Source organism: Heterocephalus glaber, unplaced genomic scaffold (genome assembly GCF_053883595.1).
Source record: "Heterocephalus glaber isolate CG9 unplaced genomic scaffold, H.glaber_assembly_v1.0 deba00001586, whole genome shotgun sequence".
Taxonomy (NCBI): Eukaryota; Metazoa; Chordata; class Mammalia; order Rodentia; family Bathyergidae; genus Heterocephalus; species Heterocephalus glaber.
In genome coordinates this window covers 19233935-19254178 of record NW_028258364.1, presented here as the reverse complement: position 1 = coordinate 19254178, position 20244 = coordinate 19233935, and the positions used below count along the sequence as shown (strand labels likewise).

Here is a 20244-nt window from a genome sequence, read left to right as displayed (position 1 = left end):
TATTCTAGAATGTGTCTTATAAACAGCAAATAGTTAAGTCCTTTTGTTTGGAATGCCATTCCTGCCTTTCGATTTAGAAGGCTTAATTTGTTCACATTCAGTGTAATCATTGATAGATTTGTATCTTCAGTTTTGCTCTTTTCCTTATGTTTTAATTTAAAAAAATATTTGTTTATTCTCTGCTGCTTCTTTTGGAGTTCATAGATATTTTCCAATTTATCATTTAAATTCCTTTGTTAGTAACCCCCCTCCCCCCCATTAAACCCAGGTCCTTCACATTGGGCTACATTCCCAGCCCCAGCCCTTTATTGTTTTATTTTGAGACAAGGTCCTGCTGAGTTGCTGACTTGCCTATGCCGGGCTGGAATGCACCATTCTCAGAGTGCTGAGGTGTGTGCCAGCATGCCCAGCTTAGTTTTTTTTGGTACTGGAGAGCGAACTTGGGACCTTGCGCTTGCGAGGCAGGCGACAGAACCACTGGCCCAGTGCAGGTTTTTTTTTTTTTTTTGTTTGTTTGTTTGTTTTTTCAGATAGGGCCTTGCTGTGTTGCCCAGACTGACCTTGAACTGCTCGCCTCAAGTGATCCTCTTGTCTCAGCCTCTTAAGTAGCTGAGATGACAGGCTCATGCCAGCACATCTTGCAGTACGATTGCATAATTTTTTTTTCAATCTGATGCTTGTTAAACAGTCTTTTATATTTATATACATATTTGTTTCTTGTATAGATTCATCCATATATTATGCGTATTGTTCATATAGATTTTTCTTTGTATTTATTTCTTTGTATGAATTTGAGTTATAGGCTGATAGTTTTCTTTCAGTCTGAAAGACTTTAGATTTTTTTTTTTTTTTTTAGTAGGGCAGATCAGTTTATGAATGATCTCAGTACTTGTTATTTTGAAATTTTAAAAATTTTGCCTTTATTTATTTTTGGTCCCAGGGATTGAATTCAGGACCTTGCGCTTGCTAGGCAGGTGCGGTGCCACTGAGCTAAACCACTGGCCCATTGCCTTTATTTTTTGAAGAATAGTTTGGGTGAATATAGAATTCTCGGTTCCCAGGTATTTTTCTCACATGCTGAGTCTCTAATGGGCTCCTCGGCAGGAACATAGCACACATGTTGCTGCAGGAGTAAGCTGTGTGTGACCTGTCATGAGAAAGAGAAATTCCAGCTTCTGTGTCTGTCATTTGCCCTTGTGATTTGCTGTGTGTTCTCACTATGACCATAAATACAACCACGTGCTGAATTCTGAGTCTAGAAAATGTCCAGAGGTAGAGGGAATCTTGGAGACCCCCATGCACTCTCTGGACCAAGAGAGTCTGTTGAGGCTGGGGATTTTTGTTTTAACTTTTGTGGAAGAGATTTGTATTTCCCTTTACCTGGTGATTAGAGTCCCAGGTGTAATGGAGAAGATTGTATGTAGCACTTCAGTAAAAGTAACCATTAGTTCCTTCATTCATTCATCATCATACATCCTACTGATCTGTAAGTGACTATGCTCTGGGTTATGTGGAGGAAGTCTAAACTTTGGTTTATTTAGGTAAAGGGAAGTTGGGTGTGGTGACTCATGCCTGTAAGCCCAACACTTGGGAGGCTGAGGCAGGAGGATTGCTGTGAGTTTGAAGCGAGGCTGGGCTACATAGGGAGTTTAAGGCCAATCTGCACTATAGACTGAGACTCTGCCCGCCCCCCAAAAAAAATTAGGAAAAGGGAGATAATCCTGTGAATAGTTTAGGCTTCTAACTGAAAAACTGGATAGACTCTTTTTCTAGTTATTCTCCAGGAAGCCTTTTTGTTTAGCATCATGAAAAAGGTTTTGGAGTTTTGAGACAGTCTCACTATGTAGTCAGGCTGGCCTAAAACTCTGTTGTCCAGGCTGGCCTTGAACTCAGCGTGATCCTGCACGAAAAAGTTTATGTTTTGGTTCCAAGTAGTACTTTTATTTGAAATATGGGTAAACTTGAATTAGGATACAAGGCCTATATTTGAGAATCTTCCTTTCTTGGTCATATAGAATTTCAGACTAACGTTTCTTCCTAAAACCATACTAAACCCTTTAGAGAGCAAAGGAGAAAGACAAATGCTCATACTGCTATTTTCTCTCCAAGATCTTTTTAATTTTATTTTTAATCTTTTGGTTTTTTGAGACAAGGTCTCACTTTGTAGTTCAGGCTGGCCTTGAACTCACTGTGTAGACCAGGCTATCCTCGAACTCACTATGGTCTTTCTGCCTCAGCCTCCCGAATGCTGGGATTACAAGTGTGTGCCACCATGGCCAGCTTCTCCAAGATTTTAAGAATTTATATGAGGGCAGGGCCAGGGATTTAGCGCAGTGGTTTCACCACCTGCTGTGCAAGTGGAAGGATCTGAATTCGATCCCTGGTACCAAAAAAAAAAAAAAAAAAAAGAATTTATATGAGGGAATTTGTGAGTTGGATGATTTCAGTAATAGATGCACCTTTTTGGAGGGAAAGGGAAGAAAAAAATCTTAATTTAGATAAGATATATGTAATTTCCATTTAATATTTAAGATTTCTAATCAGCCTTCTTTATAAACCAGTAAGGAAGTGGGTAGAAAAATCTCCCATGGTGGGGTGAGAAGAGGCTCTATGATTCTTTTATGGTTAAAAAAACAATTTACAGGGCCTGGGATTTAGCTCAGTGGTGTTGCTGCTTGCCTCACAAGTGCAAGGTTGCGAGTTCAATCCCCAGTATCCCTCCTCAAAATTTACAGGACTGGGGGTGTAACTCAGTGGTATAGCACTTGGCCTAGCATATTGGAAGTACTGGGTTCAATTCTCAGAACTGGGGGAGGGGAGGACAAAAACACCCCAACAACTTGTATAATCAATTGGGCAGAAGCAGAACTACTTTAAGAGCATGGACTCTAGGACCAGACTTCTTGAAATCCTCTTACTTGACTACTGTTTGATCTTGGGCAAATTGATTAAACCTCCTTGTGCCTTAGTTTCCCCACATATAAAATTTGGATTAAAAGGATTCATACATATAAGGATGATTCTTAGGTACTTAATTTTCTTTTGAAGCTATTGTGAATGGGATTGTTTTCCTGATTTTTCTGGTGGGTTCATTACTGGTATATTAATTTTTGTGTATTGATTTTATATCCTGCCACCTTGCTAAATTTGTTTGTTTGCTGTAATCTTCTGGTAGTTTTTTGGGTCTTCAATGTAAAGTTTTGTGTCATCTGCAGATAAAGAGAGTTTGGCATCTTCCTTTTCTGTTCTTTTCTCTTGCTTAATTTCTTTTGTTAAACTTTTAAGTGCTCTATTGAAGAAGAGTGATGAGAGTAGAGATACTCTTGTCTAATTCCTGATTTTAGACTTCACAGGCTTTGAAGGGGAGGAATCTCCAGACAAAGAGCTCAAATAGTTGAAATATTGGAAGAGATCAAAGAAGAGACAAGTGGATGAATTAAGATGTTCAGTGAGTTTAAAGAGGATGTAAATAAGCAGCTGAATGGGTCAATTAATAAACTGATAAATGAGCTGATACAAATAAACAGCTGAATGAATTAAGGAAGATCATGCACGAAATGAAGGAACAATTTAGTTAAAGAATTAGAGATTATGAAAGAAATCAAGCAGAAATACTGTAAATGAAAAGCTCAAGTGGCAGTAGGTCTTACCAGTTAGAGGAGAGACTATCAAGACTTGAAGAGTGGAGGATTTAGCTCAGTGGTGCCACTGCCTGCCTCCCAAGCAAAGTCCTGAGTTCGAGCTCCGGTACCAAAAAAAAAAAAAAAGACTTGAAGACAAGGTTGATGTAGTAGATTGTTTACTCAGTAATACTCAGAAAAACAAGACACCATGAGAGGCTCATCCAGAAGCTCCTCGATCACTCTAAAATAACTAACCTAATTATTTTAGGTGTTAAGGAAGGGTTAGAAAATGAAGCTAGGAGCCAGTTGTGGTGGCGCACACCTGTAATCCCAGGACTTGACGGAGGATTGGAGGAGGATTACTGTGAATTCCAGGACAGTCTGGGCTACATAGCAAGACTGTCTTCAAACCAAACCAAAACCCAAAACAAAATAAAACCATACAAATAAAAGAAAAAAAGAGAAAAATGAAGCTAAAGGTATAAAAAATTTATTTACCAAAATCATTAAATTTCCCAAATCTAGAAGCAGGGACAGGGGAATTTGACAAGGGGTAAAGGGAAGTAAAAAATCATCAAGATGTGATATATATATAAAATATATATATTAGTTTCCCCAAATGAATGTAATATTTTGTGTTACAAATAAATACTGATAAACATTGCTGCGTATAGTGGTGCATGCCTATAATTCAACACTCAGGAGGCTGAGGCAGGAGGATTGCTATGAGTTTGACACAAGCCTGGACTACATAGTGATTTCAAGCCCAGCCTGAACTGCATAGTGAGACTTTGTCTCAAAAAACCATCCATCAGACCCAAAAAACAAAAAACCTAATAAACTTAAAACTTAAAAAAAGGAAAACAAAATTTCTCAAATCTAGGGATTCAAATGGGATACACAAAGTAAAAGAGGCATTTAGAATCCTAAATAAGACTTCTCCATGACACATTATAGTCAGAAATTCAGAACAAAAAATACTAAAAGCTGTTAAAAATGCTAAGAACATCATGAAGGCAAGCTTTTCAGAGTAACAGTAGATTTCTCTTAAAGGCCTGGGAAGGTTGAAGTTTTTCAAGCCCTTAAAAAAAGTTGCTAACCCAGATTACTTTATCCTGCAAAATTGTCCTTCCAATTTGACAAGAAATAAAGACCTTCCATGACAAAGAGAATCTAAAGGAATTCATGACCACCAACCCAGCAATGCAGAAAGTATTCAAGGAAATCTTAAACAGAGAGTGAGACCAACAGCACCAAACAGCTCAGCCCTTTTTTTATTTTTTAATTTTTTTGGTACTGGGAATCGAACTTTGGATTTTCTGCTTATGAGGCAGGTGGTGGCCCTTATTTTTTATTCTGAAACAGGGTCTAAGTGACTAAGTTTCCCAGAGTAAGCTTGAGCATGAGATCTTCCTGCCTGAGCGTGCTGGGATTATTGGCATGCACTGCCATATATATTTATTAACATGTTTTTTTTTTGCTTAAATTCTTTTATTGGTACATTTTAGGTATACAATATGTTTACATTTATCTTTGGGTGCTTGTACCTGTACATGATACATCTTGGTTCTTATTTTTTCCCCATTCCCTGTGTGCCCTTCACTCCCTCCACCCTTCCCTGTTTACATAGACTTTGTTTCCATTTTTTTTCTCTTCTCATAATTTTTCCTTTCCTTTCTTTCCTTTCCCCTTTCCCTTCCACCTCCCCTACCCCTTTGGACCTTTCCTTCCTATTTGAAATTATCAATTATTCATTTTAATCCTTATTTACACTTTCAGTTTCTCACACTAGAGAAACTATTTGGTATTTACTCATGTGTCCTATTTATTTCACTTAAGAGTATGGCCTTAATATGCATCCATTTAGCTATAAATGTCTCTAGTTTCTTGTTCTTTATAGCTGAGTAGTACTCAATTTTATAAAAAACCCACATCTTCTTTATCCAGTTTCCAGTTGATGGACACGTGGATTGTTTCCAACCTTCAGCTATTACAAACTGTGCTGCTATAAACATGGGTGCACATATATCACTGTGGTATGATTCTTTTAATTCTTTGGGGAAGATACCAAGCAGGAGAATGGCTGGGTCAAATGGGACCTCTAGTCCTAGTTCTTTGAGGCATCTCCATACTGACTTCCACAGTGGTTGCACCAGTCTGCACTCCCACCAACAATGGAGAAGGGTTCCTTTCTCCCCACAGCCCCGACAGCATTTGTTATTGGTTGATTTCTTTTTTTTTTTTTTGGTACCGGGGACCAAGCTCTGGACCTTGCGCTTGCGAGGCACTCGGCGGAACCACTGAGCTAAATCCCCGGCCCAAGATGCCCATTTTTGAATTGGAGGGGTCTGATATTTTTCAGTTCTTTATATATTCTAGATAGTAGTCCTTTGTCTGAGGTACAGCTGCTAAAAATTTTTTCCCACATTGTAGGTTGTCTCTTAGCTCTGTTGGTGGTTTCTCTTACAGTGCAGAAGCTTTTTAATAAGATGAGATCCCAGTTGTTGATTCTTTGTGCTAGTTCCTGTGCTTTTGAGGTTATGTTCATAAAATCTTTTCCTATGCCAATGTCTTCAAGAGTTCTACCTAACTTATCTTCCAGCAAGTTTAGTGTTTCTGTCTTAGTATTTAGATCTTTAATCCACTTTGATCTTAGTTTAGTGCATGGTGATAGGTATGGGTCTAATTTTAGTCTTTAGCAGGTTGAAATCCAGTTTTTCCAAAACCGTTTATTAAAGAGGCTATCTTTCCTCCAATGAGGGTGGTTGGCTCCTTTGTCAAAGATGAGGTGGCTGAGTATGTCTGGAGTTGTTTCTGCATCTTCTGATCTATTCCGCTGATCCTCGTGTCCATTTCTTTGCCAGTACCGTGCTGCTTTTAATCACAGTAGCTTTGTAGTATAGTTTCAAGTTGGGGAATGTGATACCCCCAGCCATGTGTCTGTTTCCTAGAATTGTTTTTGGTATTCTAGGTCTCTTCTGGTTCCAAATGAATTTTTGGATTGTTTTCTCTAGTTCTGTGAAGTATATTATTGGAATTTCAATTGACATTGCATTAAATCTATATAGTAGTTTTGGAAGTATGGCCATTTTCACTGTATTGGTTCTTCCTACCCAGGAACAAGGGATGTCTTTCCATTTTCTTATATCTTCTTCGATCTCTCTTTTCAGAGCGCTGTGGTTTTCAGTGTAGAGGTCTTTTGCTTCCTTTGTTAGATTGATTCCTAGGTATTTCAGCTTTTAGGATGCTATTGTAAAAGGAATTGTTTCCCTAATTTGTCTCTCAGTCTGTTATTTGTGTATAAGAAGGCTATTGCTTTTTCTACTGAATCTGTCAATTAATTCTAGAAGTCTTTTGCCAGAGTTTTTTGGGTCTTCTATGTAAAGCATCTTATGGTCAACAAATAATGACAGTTTAACTTCTTCTTTTCCTATCTTTATTCCTTTTATTTCTTTCTCTTTCTAATTGCTGTGGCTCATGTTTCCGGAACTATATTGAACAGGAGTGGTGGTAGTGGGAATCTTTGTCTTGTTCCTGATTTTAGCGTGAAAGTTTTCAGTTTTTGCAGGTCCTATAGATTAAGGAGTTACAAACTTTGGATCATGTGTGAAATGTCCCACCAATCAGTTTGCCAAGAGAGTTTTGTTGAGATTGCTTCTATGTCACAACTGTGGAGGTGAGGACTGGCAGTGGAGGATGTGGGGCTGGAGTGCATAAAATGCACACTGTGTGGCTCTTCGCGGAAAAAGTTTGATGATGTCTTTTCACCTGCCTGGTCGAGCCAAATGCGTCAGCAGGTTTTGGAATGTTGGAGTCTTCTGGAGGGGGTTTCTAGGTTCTTTCTGTCTTGAGTGAAGAATTGGTCAAGACAAGTGCAAACAGTAGCAAAATTTTATTAAAGGTAAGAAAAGAACCAGGCTCTGTAGAGTAAGTTTGGGCCAAGTAAAAGGAGGAAACAAGTATACCCTACAGCACAAGGGTGGGCTACCACGAAAGAGAACAGACTGGGAAAAACTCAATGTGATTTGTCCTCTTAAAATTTTGTAGTGCTAGGGATCGAATCCAGGACTCATACATCTAGGCAGATTCTCTACCACTGAGCCTCATCCCCAGTGTATTGCTATATTCTCTTTTTTCTCATTGTCTCAGTTCTGTTTATTTTCACTGTCAAATTCCCTTATGTAGGTAGATCTGAAAAACAAGCTTTATCACAGGCGGCAGTATACCTAAGTGGTCCCAGCAAGTCCCAGATGATGTGACAACAGAGCACATTGTCATATATTGCTATATTCTTATCTGAAGCTTTAATCATATCTCATGTCTGATCCTATCCACGTGTCAGTGTTTTGTGGTGTCCTACAATAATGATAATATATTGACATCCATTTTTTTTTGTACCGGGGATTGAAATCAGGATCTTGAGCTTGTGAGGCAGGCGTGGCACCACTGAGCTAAATCCCTGGCCCAAAGTGACATCCATTTAATACTCATAGTGAGCCATGTACTTTATTTAAAGAATGGAAAGAACTAAATTCATCTACATATCAGAAGTGTCCCGCCCTGCCCCGTGCTGAGAAAGAAACCTAGGGCCTTGCACACCTTACAGGCAAGTGCTCTAACACTGAGCCATACTCAAGGCCTTTCCATTTTTGTTTTTGTTTTTTTGAGACAAGGTCTCGGTATGTAGTACAGGCTGGCCTTGAACTCACTGTGTAGCCCAGACTGGCCTCAAATTTGTGGCAGTCCTCCTGCCTCAGCCTCCTGAGTGTTGGGAGCCACTACACTTTGCTCAACCTTTTGAATTTTATTTTGAGGCAAAGTCTCACTAAATTGCCTAGGGTGAACTCTAACTTGTGCTCCTGTCTTGGCCTACTGAGTAAATGGAATTATAGTTTAAGTAAGTGTCCAGGATCACGTTGTCAGAGATAAAGCCCAAATTCAGCTGATATATGTTGAGTACCTGTTGTATTCTGGAGATACAGTGACCAACAGATTTAACTCTTAAGTCATAGATCTTAAATATATAGCTTACAGTTGTCACTATAGTCTTCATGTAATAAGGGCGATGATTATATGAATTTCACCAGGACTACTGTAAGGATGGAGAGAGTGGATAAAAATACTTGGTGCAGGGCCAGGGATTTAGCTCAGTGGTGCTGCCACCTGCCTGGCAAGTGCAAGGCCTTGAGTTTGATCCCCGGTATCAAGCAAAACAAAACAAAACAACTTGGTACAATCATTGGAAAAATATGTGGTTGAGAGTTACTTTTTTTTTCTGGTACCAGGGTTCGAACTCAGCAGGGTGGCATGACTGAGTTAAATCCCTGGCCCATTGTTGATGTTAATAATTAACATTATAAACTATGCATATAGAATTCCTATCAAACTTGGCAGATAATTTCAAAAAAGAAACAGGACAATGAAAATATAAATCAGAAGTACTTCAGGCATTGAATTCATTCTTAAAAAGTTTTATTTTCACCAAAATTAGATAAAAATAGTGAACTCTTTTTGGGAGTTAATTCACTTATCCTATGAGCAAGAACCAGTTGTGAATCAAATTATATCATAGCTATAGATTACAGATTATAATTCTTAGTCAATATTATGTTAACACTTAATGTTTGAATGTCTGTTTAATACTAATTTTGTTTTTGTTTTTTTTGGTACCGGAGATCGAACTCGGGTCCTTGCACTTGCAAAGCAGGCAGCGGAAACACTGAGCTAAATCCCCGGCCTGTTTAATACTAATTTTGAAGATTGTCATCTTTTTTACAGTCATTTATTAAAGTTTAATTCACATATAGTATAAATTTACTCTTAGATTTCTCTTAAATTTGACAAGTTTATACTATTGTGTAGTGCCTACCATTATCAAGACATAGAACATTTCTCTCATCACAGATTCCTTTTGCCATTTTGAAATAAAATTCTTCCCGTTTTCTGTTTCCATAGTTTTATCATTTTCTTTTTTTCTTTCTTTTTCTTTCTTTCTTTCTTTCTTTCTTTCTTTCTTTTTTTTTTTTTTTTTGATTTTTGAAGCAGGATCTCACCATGTAGTTCAGGCTGGTCTTGAATTCACTGTTGCAGTCCAGGCTGGCCTTGAATTTCTGGCAGTCCTCCTGCCTCAGCCTCCCAAGTGCTGGTATTACACGCATGCATCAACACGCCTGGTTGTTTTGTCATTTCTTGCACACGTAAAAAGAGTCATTTTTTCTGATCTGTTAGGCTGTTTAGATATGGTTGGTGCAGTAGTAAGAGAATGGATCCTTTTGCTGATACAGCATTCTAGAAAATCAGGTGTTGTATGAATGAAGAAGCAACTAAAAATTAGCACAGCTTACTGGCAAATTGTAAATAAGTTTGCCAAAGGAGTAGTAAATAATATTTAACTTTCATGGTATATTAAGAAGGGCCGATTTAGGCAGTTATCACACTTTGGATGGGAAAATAATAACATCATTATAGTTTTTGTTCTTCCTTTTTTACTACTGAGGATTAAACTTGGCTTCATGCATGCTAGGCAAGTGCTGTACTGCTGAGCTACATTCCCAGCCCCATTATTACAGCTTTTAATCTTTGTACCCCACAAGCATAAAATTAGATGGATTATGATCAGTGATTCATGACACACTTAAATAATTAGCCCAAACGTGGCTATTGTCTACTTTTTAAAATAATATATTTTATCAAGATAAGTAGAACCCTTATAAGAACTCATATCACATCTACTCATGCATGCCTTAATAATTTTTCAGAAAATTTTAGAATTTTGGATATGTGTGTTTATTTTTGGTTTTTTTTTGGGGGGGAGGGGTACCAGGGATCGAACTTAGGACCTTGCACTTGCGAGGCAGGCGGTGGAACCACTGAGCTAAATCCCTGGTCCCTTGATATGTGTTGTTATTAATTAGTAGGTGTTCTTCCCTCTCTTTTTTTTGAAAGGGAGATGCAGATAACTTTTTCCAGTCTCTTATCTTTCAACTTTATTTTGGTTTCTTTTGTTGTTAAAAAAAAAAAGTCAAGGGTCTGGGGATTTAGCTCAGTGGTTTCGCCAAGCGCAAGGACCCAAGTTCAATCCCCGGTACCAAAAAAAAAAAAAAAGTCAAGTTTAGTAATCCTTTGGTTTTTGCTTTTCATGTCTTTAATAATTTTTCTTTGTAAGTTCATGAAGCTACTCTATATTTGCTTCTAAGTAAATCCCCCGTATTAGGTCTTAGTACACCTTATTGTGCCAATGGTGAGAGTAATGAGTTCTTAATGGTATTTGGATAATCATCTGTCCCAGCATCATTTATTAAATAACCTACCCTTTTTTTTTGGTGCCGGGGATCGAACTCGGATCCTTGCGCTTGTGAAGCAGGCGGCAGAACCACTGAGCTAAATCCCCGTCCCAAATAACCTACCCTTTATTCATTGATTTTAGTGCTGCCTTTCTGTATTAAGCTGCCCCTGTATTCTGTCCCATTTGTATATTTAACTAGGTCTACCTGTGCCTTGTTGTCTATTATTAGACTAGGTATGGAGGGTCTTGGTATACTTTTGCCTTTTGTTCTTTTACATACACTTTCCACTCTCTTTATCAAAGTTTTTGTAAACACCTAGGATTTTTGACTGGAAATACATTGACTTCATAGATGAATTGGGTGAGGATTGATATATTCAACCTATTGCACATTCCTGTGTATGAAAATGGTATCTGTCTAAATATATGACTAATTTCTCAATAAATTTTATGAGCTTTTTTTTTTTTTTTGATACTGGGGATTGAACTCAGGACCTTGTGCTAGCAAGGCAGGTGGCAGAACCACTGAGCTAAATCCTCGGCCCTATGAGTTTCTTGATAAAGCCTTAAATATGTCTTTGGTTAGATTTATTTTTAGGTGTCTTGTTTTTATGTTTATTGTAAATGATATCCTTTTAAATACTGTATTTTCTAACTACTTCTGTTGGCATATACAAAAACGGTTGAGTTCTATATGTTGAGCTTTGTCAAGGCACCTTATAAACACTTTCTTTGGAAGGGTACTGGGTATTATGCCTAGGCCCTCACACTTGCAAGTGCTTTGTCACTGAGCTGCATCTCCAGCTCAAACAGCTCATTTTATTTCAGTATCTGAAGGTAATTTTCTAGGAGGATGTTGAAGTTTACCAAGTGATTTTATGGCATCTACCAAGATGATGTTTTGCTGTCTATTGCTGACTAGCAGATTACTGAAAACATTGGTTGGTGGGGTTGTGGGGAAATTGCCACCTTCATACACTGCTTGTAGGAATGGAAAATAGTGCAGCCACTTTGGAAGAGTTTGACATTTTCTCAAAAGGTTAAACATAGAGTTACAATGTTTTAGCTGTTTCACTTGGTATATGTCCAAGGTAAATGAAAACATCTACACAAAACATGCCTTATACATGAATTTTCCTAGCAGTGTTACAGTAGTCAAGAAGTAGAAACACCCAAACTGTGTATTACCTGATGAGTTGATAAATGTGATACATTTTTACAGTGGAATATTCATCAATAAAAGAAATACATAGGGGCCGGGGATTTAGCTCAGTGGTTTTGCCGCCTGCTGCGCCAAGTGCAAGGACCCGAGTTCGATCCCCAGTAGCCCCCCCCCCCCAAAGACATACCTGGGTGTGGTGGCGCATTCCTGTAATCCCAGCACTCTGGAGGCTGAGGCAGGAGGATCACTGCAAGTTTGAGGCCAGCCTGGACTACATAATCCAAAGCCAGCCTGAACTATGTAGCAAGACCCTATCTCAACACCCCCCCCCCCCGGAAAAAAATAGTACTACAAATAAATGAACTTTGAAAACTAAATTAAGTGAAAGAAGCCAGTCACAAAAGGTTACATGTTATATACCAGTGGTGGCAAATCTATGGCATGTGTGCCTCAGCCGGCTGTTTGTTATCATTGAAAACTAAAAGGTTCGCCATCATTGTTCTATACAGTCATCCGTCAATGTCTGTGGGAGATTGGTGCTAGGATCCTCTACAGATACCAGAAATCTAAGGATATGCAGGTCCCTTATATAAAATGGTACAGTGGAGCCAGGTGTAGTGGCTCATGCCTGTAATCCCAGCACTCGGGAGGCTGAGGCAGGAGGCTTGCCACGAGTTCAAGGGTGGCCAGGATTGCATAGCAAGACCTTGTCAAAAAAATAAAAAGGCATAGTATTTGCACATGACATATGTCCATCCTGTATATTTAAAGTAATGCCTGGATGACTTATACTATCTAATACTATGCAAATGCTATATAAATAATAGTTGTACTGTATTCTCAAGGGAATAATGATGAAAAAAGCTCTGTATATGTTCAGTAGAAATGGCATTTTTTAATCTGAATTTTTAGTCTGCAGTTGAATCCAAGGGTATGGAACCTGTGGGATAGAGAGGGCTGATTATAATTCTATTTATAGGAAATGGCCAGACAGGCAAATATCTAGAGATTGAAAGCAGACTAGTGAATGACAGATGGGAAGTTGGGGCAAGATAGGGAATGGCTGCTAATGATCGCCGAGTTTTGGGAGGGAATGTTGAAAATGCTCTAAAATTGTGGTGATTGTACAACTTTAAAGACTATTGTATTTATACTTTATGTGGGTGAACTCTGTGGTATGTGAATTACATCTCAAAAAAGATGGTGAAATAAAATGAATATTTGGTTTTGTTTGATGTCACTAAATTCCCAAGAGCGCTATTCCAATTTGCATTTCTACCAGCACTGTATAACCAGATCTATTTTTCTACAGTTTTACCAACAGAATGTTACAGATTTTATTTTCACATCTGATGAATGAGAAATGATATCTCATTTTGTTTCAATTTGCATTTCTGAGTGAATTTGAGCATCATTTTTACATTTAAAATTTCTTGTTAAATTTTTTGTTACTGGAAATTGAATTCAGGGTTGCTAAGCTACCCCCTCCCCCCACTTGTTTTTGCTTTTTTTTTTTTTTTGGTACCAGGGATCGAACTCAGGTCCTTGCGCTTGTGAGGCAAGCGGTGGAACCACTGAGCTAAATCCCTGGTCCTGTTTTTGCTTTTGAGACAGGGTCTTGCTGAGTTGGCCAGTCTGGCCTATTGTGGTCTGCTTCAGCTTTCCAAGTAGCTTTGATTACAGGATTATGACATGTGCCACCACTCTAGGCTCTTTTTGTGTATTTGAGGGGCCTTTTTATATGTGTTGTGGACTGTTTGTGTTTTCTCTTTGTCTGGGTTCTTGTTCTTTTAAGTATTTTTGTTATATATAATTAGCCCTTTATGATACATGGTGTTCTATTTCACGTGTATGTTTAAAGACAAAGTCTCATTTAATCCAGGCTGGCCTCGAACTCACGGCAGTCCTCCTGCCTCTGCCTCCCAAGTGCTGGAATTACAAGCGTGTGCTACCAAGCCTGGCTTAGTATTATTCTATTTCTAACATCAGAAACTGAGTTTTCTTGGTTTTTGTACTCTATTATGGAGCTGAAATCATAGACACAGTCTTTGATGATAGTGTCTGTGTTCCAGTTAACTAAATGCCAGTCTGAGGACAAGGTTTTCTTCTGCTCTGAGAATTTACTTAGCACTGTGTTAGTCCAAATGGTGGCTCCTTTCTGAAGCCTTTAGACTCCTTGAGATTGGTAGTTGTGTGTGTGTGTGGTCCTAGTGTGCTTTATGGTTTTCTTTGTAGCATTTATATTTTTGTAATTATTTCTGTATTTTTCTTCTTACTAGACTTATTAGGCTCAGAAGGCTGGATCTTGACTTCATTTTTGTATTCTTAGCATAGTCCTGTGTTTGGCATGTACCAAGTGTTCAATAAAACAATTTTTAAAAAAACATAGAGTCTCGATAATGTAGTTCAAACTGGCCTTGAACTCACTGTGTAGCCCAGGCTGGCCTCAAACTCGCAGTGATCCTCCTGCGGTTACACATGTGCTCCATCACGCCAGGCTCTTGGTAAATGTTCTTGAAAGACTGATTAGTAACATAGTGGAGAAATGATGCCATTGGAGGGAAAAAGTTGTCCTTGAGGGTTAGGTGAAATTTGGAGAACTAAGAAAGGGGCATTGCTGGTAAGAGAACACCAGCAAAGGGATGGGGAGAGAAGAAGGAACACAGTATGTGTAGTGAATATGAAGAGCTTGTCTGTTTAGAGCACGTTTGTTTATTACTACATTCCCCATATATTTACTGTGTATCTAGTTTATAAAAGGCACTGGTTTAGGCTGTATAAGCCACAGATTTAAAAAACCTAAATAAACATATTTTAAAAGTTTCGTTCTTTGGGAAAGTAGTTGGAAGTAAGAGTAAGAAGGTAAATAGGGGGAGAATTTTAAAGAGTACTAAGTGTTGGGCTTGATATGGGTGATAGGAGGTGGTACCAGTAGCAAGTGAATGGTCTACTGGAAGCTGCTGTTCCCCTGATATTTGAGGGAGATATTGAATATGTTTTGGTGAAGAGAATTATAGAAAATATGAGTCCTGAGAGGATGAAGTTACATTGGAGCTGAGATCTATAAATCAGCTAATAATTGGCCATATGGGCCAGCAAGGGAAAGATGTTTAAGACAGAAATTTAGAGAACTACAAACACCTGTAGAAAAAAGTTGGAGGGAATAAAGGAAAATGGGGCTGGGCAAGTGAACATGGATTAGTGATAGAAATCCATGAACGTGGGCCGGGGATTTAATGCTTAGTGGTTCCACTGCCTGCCACAGGGTCCTGAGTTTGATCCCTGGTACCAAAAAAGCGCCCCAAAAACGAAATACATGAACATGTCAAAGTGAACATTTCATACTGAAAAAATAGACTCAGAGCCGTAGTTTATTACTACACAATCATAATGGTTGATATTTGGGCATGCAGATAATAAGGGACTAGTGAAGAATTGAAGAAGGGGTTGACATTTTAATTCCATTTTGGATCACAACAGTATTGCAGTAGATGGATTCAAAAGAAGGGAAGATTAGATGCAAAGAGGCAAATTCTAAGGCTATTACAACAATGTAGATAAATGGTAATAAGGACCTGAACAAAGGCAAATGGAGAGAGAGGTTTCAGATGACTTCAGGATATCTATACCTTTGTGGGTATTGGGGTTGCTTATTGAGCTGTACGCAGTAAGAGAGATAATACTTTGGGAGACATTGTAGGGAAAATGATGAGCTTATTTTGAGACATACTGGGTTGCTTCTCCCAGTTTTTCCTATCTCATTTAATGGCTATTCCAGGTGCTCAGACCATTATTTTTGGTTTCATTCATTTTTTTCTCTGATTTTTATTGTAAAGTACACAGCATAAAATTTATCACTAGCCATTTTTAGGTGTTTAAGCCAGTGTTATTAAATACATTGAAACTGTGGTGAAACCAGTACCCATCCATGTCCAGAGTTCATTTTCTCTTATAAAACTGAAACTCCATACCCATTAAACAGTAATTTCTCATTTCTCCCTTCCCACAGCCTCACCAACTACCATTATAATTTTTCTGATTTAACGATTCCTAGTACCTATACAAGGTCATATAATATTTGTCCTTTTGTTGGAATTTGACTTGCTTATTTCACTTAAGCATAAAGTCTTCAGATTCATCCATGTGTTAGCATATTGTAGCACTTATCTTTTTAAGGCTGAATAGTATTCCCATGTATTGGATATACACAGTATCACATTCTCCTTATCCATTCATCTGTCAGTGGACACTTGGGTTGCTTCTATGTTTGCTGTGAATGTAGGTGTACAAATATCTCTTTGAGACCATGACTTTAGTTCTTTGTGGTAGAGATTCAGAAGTGGAATTGCTGGACCATGTGGTAATTCTATTTTTAACTTTTTAAGGAACTGCCATACTGTTTCCTACAGCACACTCACCATTTTACATTCCCACAAATGCATATGGTATCCAATTTCTTCATATCCTTGTCAACCCTTGGTAGATACATATCTGAATGTTATATATAATATATATTATCTATCTATATTTATATTTTACTATTTTTAATAGTAGTCATCCTGACTGCTGTAAGGTAGCATTTATGTCATTGTAGTTTGATTTGTAGTTTTCTTTATTTTTTTTGGTACAGGGGATGGAATTCATGACCTTATGCTTGCAAGGCAGGCATGGTGCCACTGAGCTACATCCCCAGCCCTGATTTGTAGTTTTCTAAAGGTTAATGATGTTGAGCATCTTTTTATGTGCTTATTGGCCATTTGGATATCTTCTGCAGGAATATCTGCTCAAGTCCTTTGCTCATTTTTGAAATGGTTTTGTTGTTGCTGTTGAGTTTTAGTCTTTTTTTTTTTTTTTGGTACTGGGGATCGAACTCGGGTCCTTGCGCTTGCGCAGCAGTCAATGAAACCACTGAGCTAAATCCCCGGCAAGTTTTAAAAAATATATTTGGATATTAAATCTCATATCAGATATATGATTTTCAAAAAATTCTGTTCTGTGGGTTGCCTTTTTCCTCTGTTGACAGTGACTTACAAAAATTTAAAATTTTTATGAAACACAATTTGTTTTATTTTTTCTTTTGTTCCCTGTGCCTTTAGTGTCATATGCAAGAAGTCATTATTAAGTCCAGAGTTGTAAAGCTTTTGCCTTATATTTTCTTCTCAGTGCTTTATTATTTTAGGTGTTATATTTAGGCCTTCGATTCATTTTGAGTTAGTTTTTATATGTGATGTCAAGTAATGATCCAGCTTCCTTCCTTTGCATGTGGACAGCCAGTTTTCCCAGCACCATTTGTTGAAAAGACTGTATTTTCCATTGGATGGTCTTGACACCCTTGTCAGAATAATTTTTTATTTATTTTTTGAGAGTTTATCTGTAGGTACTCTATGCTGTGCCGATGTTCTGTAATCTGTCTTTATGCCTGCTCCATACCGTTTTGATTACTATGTGTTGCGTGTTGTGGTTATAGTAAGTTTTGAAATCAGAAAGTGTGAGTCCTTTTGCTTTGTTATTTTTCAAGATTGTTTTAGTTCTTTGAGATTCCATATGCATTTTGTGGAGTTTTGTTTCTGCAAGAAATGTCATTGGGCCGGGCGTGGTGGTGCACACCTGTAATCCTAGCACGTGAGAGGCTGAGACAGGAGGGTTGCCACAAGTTCAAGCCAGCCTAAACTACATAGTGATACCCTATCTCCAAAAAAAAAAAAAAAAAAAAGTCATCAGGGTTTTGATGGGGATTATTCTGTGCAACAGTGACATTTTAATAATAGCAGGTCTTCTAGTTCCTGAACATGGAATGTGATTCCATTTGCTTGTGTCTTTAATTTTTTTTAGCAATGTTTGATAGTTTTTATTGCACAAGTCTTTTACTTTTTTGGTTAATTTCTATTTTATTCTTTTTTTTTTTTTTTTGGTACTGGAGATCGAACTCAGGACCTTGTGCTTGCGAGGCAGGCGTGGTGCCATTGAGCTAAATCCCCAGCCCATCTTTCAGCTTTTTAATGTAGAAGTCTACTGTTTTCTGGCCTCCAAAGCTTCTGATTTGATATCTGCTAGCAGTCCTATTGAGGATCCCTTGTATGTGACAAAGTGTTTCTTGCTGCTTCAAGATTCTGTTTTTGGGGGGGTGGGGGTGGGGTTGGGGGGGGTGGGGACAAGGTCTCTAAATAGTTCAGGCTGGTTTTGAACTCAAGGTGATTCTTCTATGTCAGCCTCAGAGTGCTGGGATTACAGGTGTGCACCGCCACACCCAGCTGTCTGTGGTTTTTGAAAGCTTTATTATATAATGTGTTTTCAGATGGGTCTCTGAATTCATTTTACTTTGTAGTTTATTGAATATCTTAGATATTTTTATTTATGTCTTTCATACATTTGGAAAGTTTTTAGCCATTATTTCTTCAAATATTCCTTTTGCCCCTTTCTTCTACTCTGGGTCTGTCGCAGTTCACATGCTGATCCACTTGATAATGCCCTACAGGTTCCCTGAACTCTGGTCATTTTTCTCTTTGTTTCTGTTCCTCATACTCAGTAACTTTCATTGTTCTATCTTCAAGTCCACTGACGCTTGTGCCTGCTGAGATCTTCCCTTGAATCCGTCTAGTGAATTTGTCATTTCAGTTATACTTTCTTGGGTCCATGATTTCTTTTTGTTTTCATTTTTCCTGTCTCTTTGTTGGTATATCCATTTTGTTCATACATCATTTTCTTGGGTTTCTTCACATCGTTTTTTTCCCCCCCATTACTGAGGATCAAACTCAGGATCTTGCACTTTCGAGGCAGGTGCAGTGCCACTGAGCCTTCACATTTTTTTATATATATATATACACACACACACACACACATATACATATATATATACACACACATATACATATATGTGTGTGTATATATGTATATATGTGTGTGTGTATATGTGTGTATATATGTATATATGTGTGTATATATATATATATATATATATATATTTTTTTTTTTTTTTTGGTACCAGGGATCGAACTCGGGTCCTTGAGCTTGCGCAGCAGGCTGCGAAACCACTGAGCTAAATCCCTGGCCCCTATATATATATATTTTAAGGACAGGGTCTTGCCCTGTAGTTCAGGCTGGACTTGAAATCACTATGTAGCCTAGGCTGGCCTTGAACTCACAGCAGTCCTGCTGTCTCAGCCTTCTGAATGCTGGGATCACAGGCATGCACTACCATGCCTGGCTTAGTATTTATTTATAGCTATCTAATTTCACAAAGAAGTAGAAGTGAAATAGTGTCTAGTAGACAAATGGGAGTCCATGAGAATGGTTTAGACTGGAAGAGAGATTTCAGCCAAGGCCTAGGAGTAGATGTCATATCTTGCAGAGTCAGAAAAGAACAAGGCATGGGACTTTGAAAACTCATATGTTTAAAGGTTGACCACCAGGTGGGAACCCTGATATATGCTCTGTAGTTTGGAGATCCTTATTGGGTCTTCCTGCAGCTACTCCTCTCCTTGTAGCATTAAGACGTCTTAGAGCCAAGGTGACTAGTCTACCCAGTCTCCTTCTTGGTCAGCCTCCTGACTACTTGGATCCCAGGATTCTCCCCAGGTATCCCTTCACAGGTCTCATCCTGATTCCCTTTGACTGTACCACATGTATGAGCTGCTCTAAGTCAAAAGGAAGGGAAAGGAAGGAGCAGCTCTTTGGAGGCCTGTGACTAGAGTGTGGAGTTGGGGGGTGTGCCCGTCTGCATGCCTTGAGCGTCTGTGGTGGGTAGTGTGGAGCTGGAGGAGGGAGTGAGAAGGGCTGGCTCTAGGTTGCAGGCAGAAAGGCAGCCTTCTGTAGTCTAGCTGAGTTTGAATGTCTGAATTTGACATTCAAAATCACAATGTGACCGTTCAGGTTGTTTTAAAATATGTTTGTCAAGACGGGAGGAGAGAATAACGGCTCAACAGCATTTTGTCTTACAGATTAAAACTATTTAGACATATGGTGTATAGGCTTCCTTTTGTACTCTTGCCCCCAAAACCTTGAAAATTAGGTTTGGGCCTGCAAAAGGGAATTGTAAAGTAGAGAGGGAGGGACAAGTAAATTCAAGGCAGACGTTCAAGCGAGAATGATAAACAGTGTTAAATGCGTCAGAGTCATCAAGTCTTTTGAAGACAAATCCATCCTTTGGACTTGACAATTTAGTAAAAATTTCAGTT

The 20244-nt window shown here is 38.4% G+C and overlaps 1 protein-coding gene across 9 annotated transcripts in view; it reads left to right on the top strand.

Annotated features, from left to right (window-relative positions):
- The window catches only part of Elf2 (E74 like ETS transcription factor 2), a 100168-nt gene that overhangs the window by 7944 nt on the left and 71980 nt on the right, over positions 1-20244 (top strand). Inside the window, exon 1 of one of the 9 annotated variants that reach the window (XM_021236500.2) lies at positions 19098-19645. The exons of the other annotated variants lie outside the window; for them this stretch is intronic. The gene's annotated coding sequence lies outside the window, so the exon portion shown is untranslated. Of the gene's footprint in view, positions 1-19097; positions 19646-20244 lie in introns of those variants that run through there. 9 annotated transcript variants of the gene reach the window in all.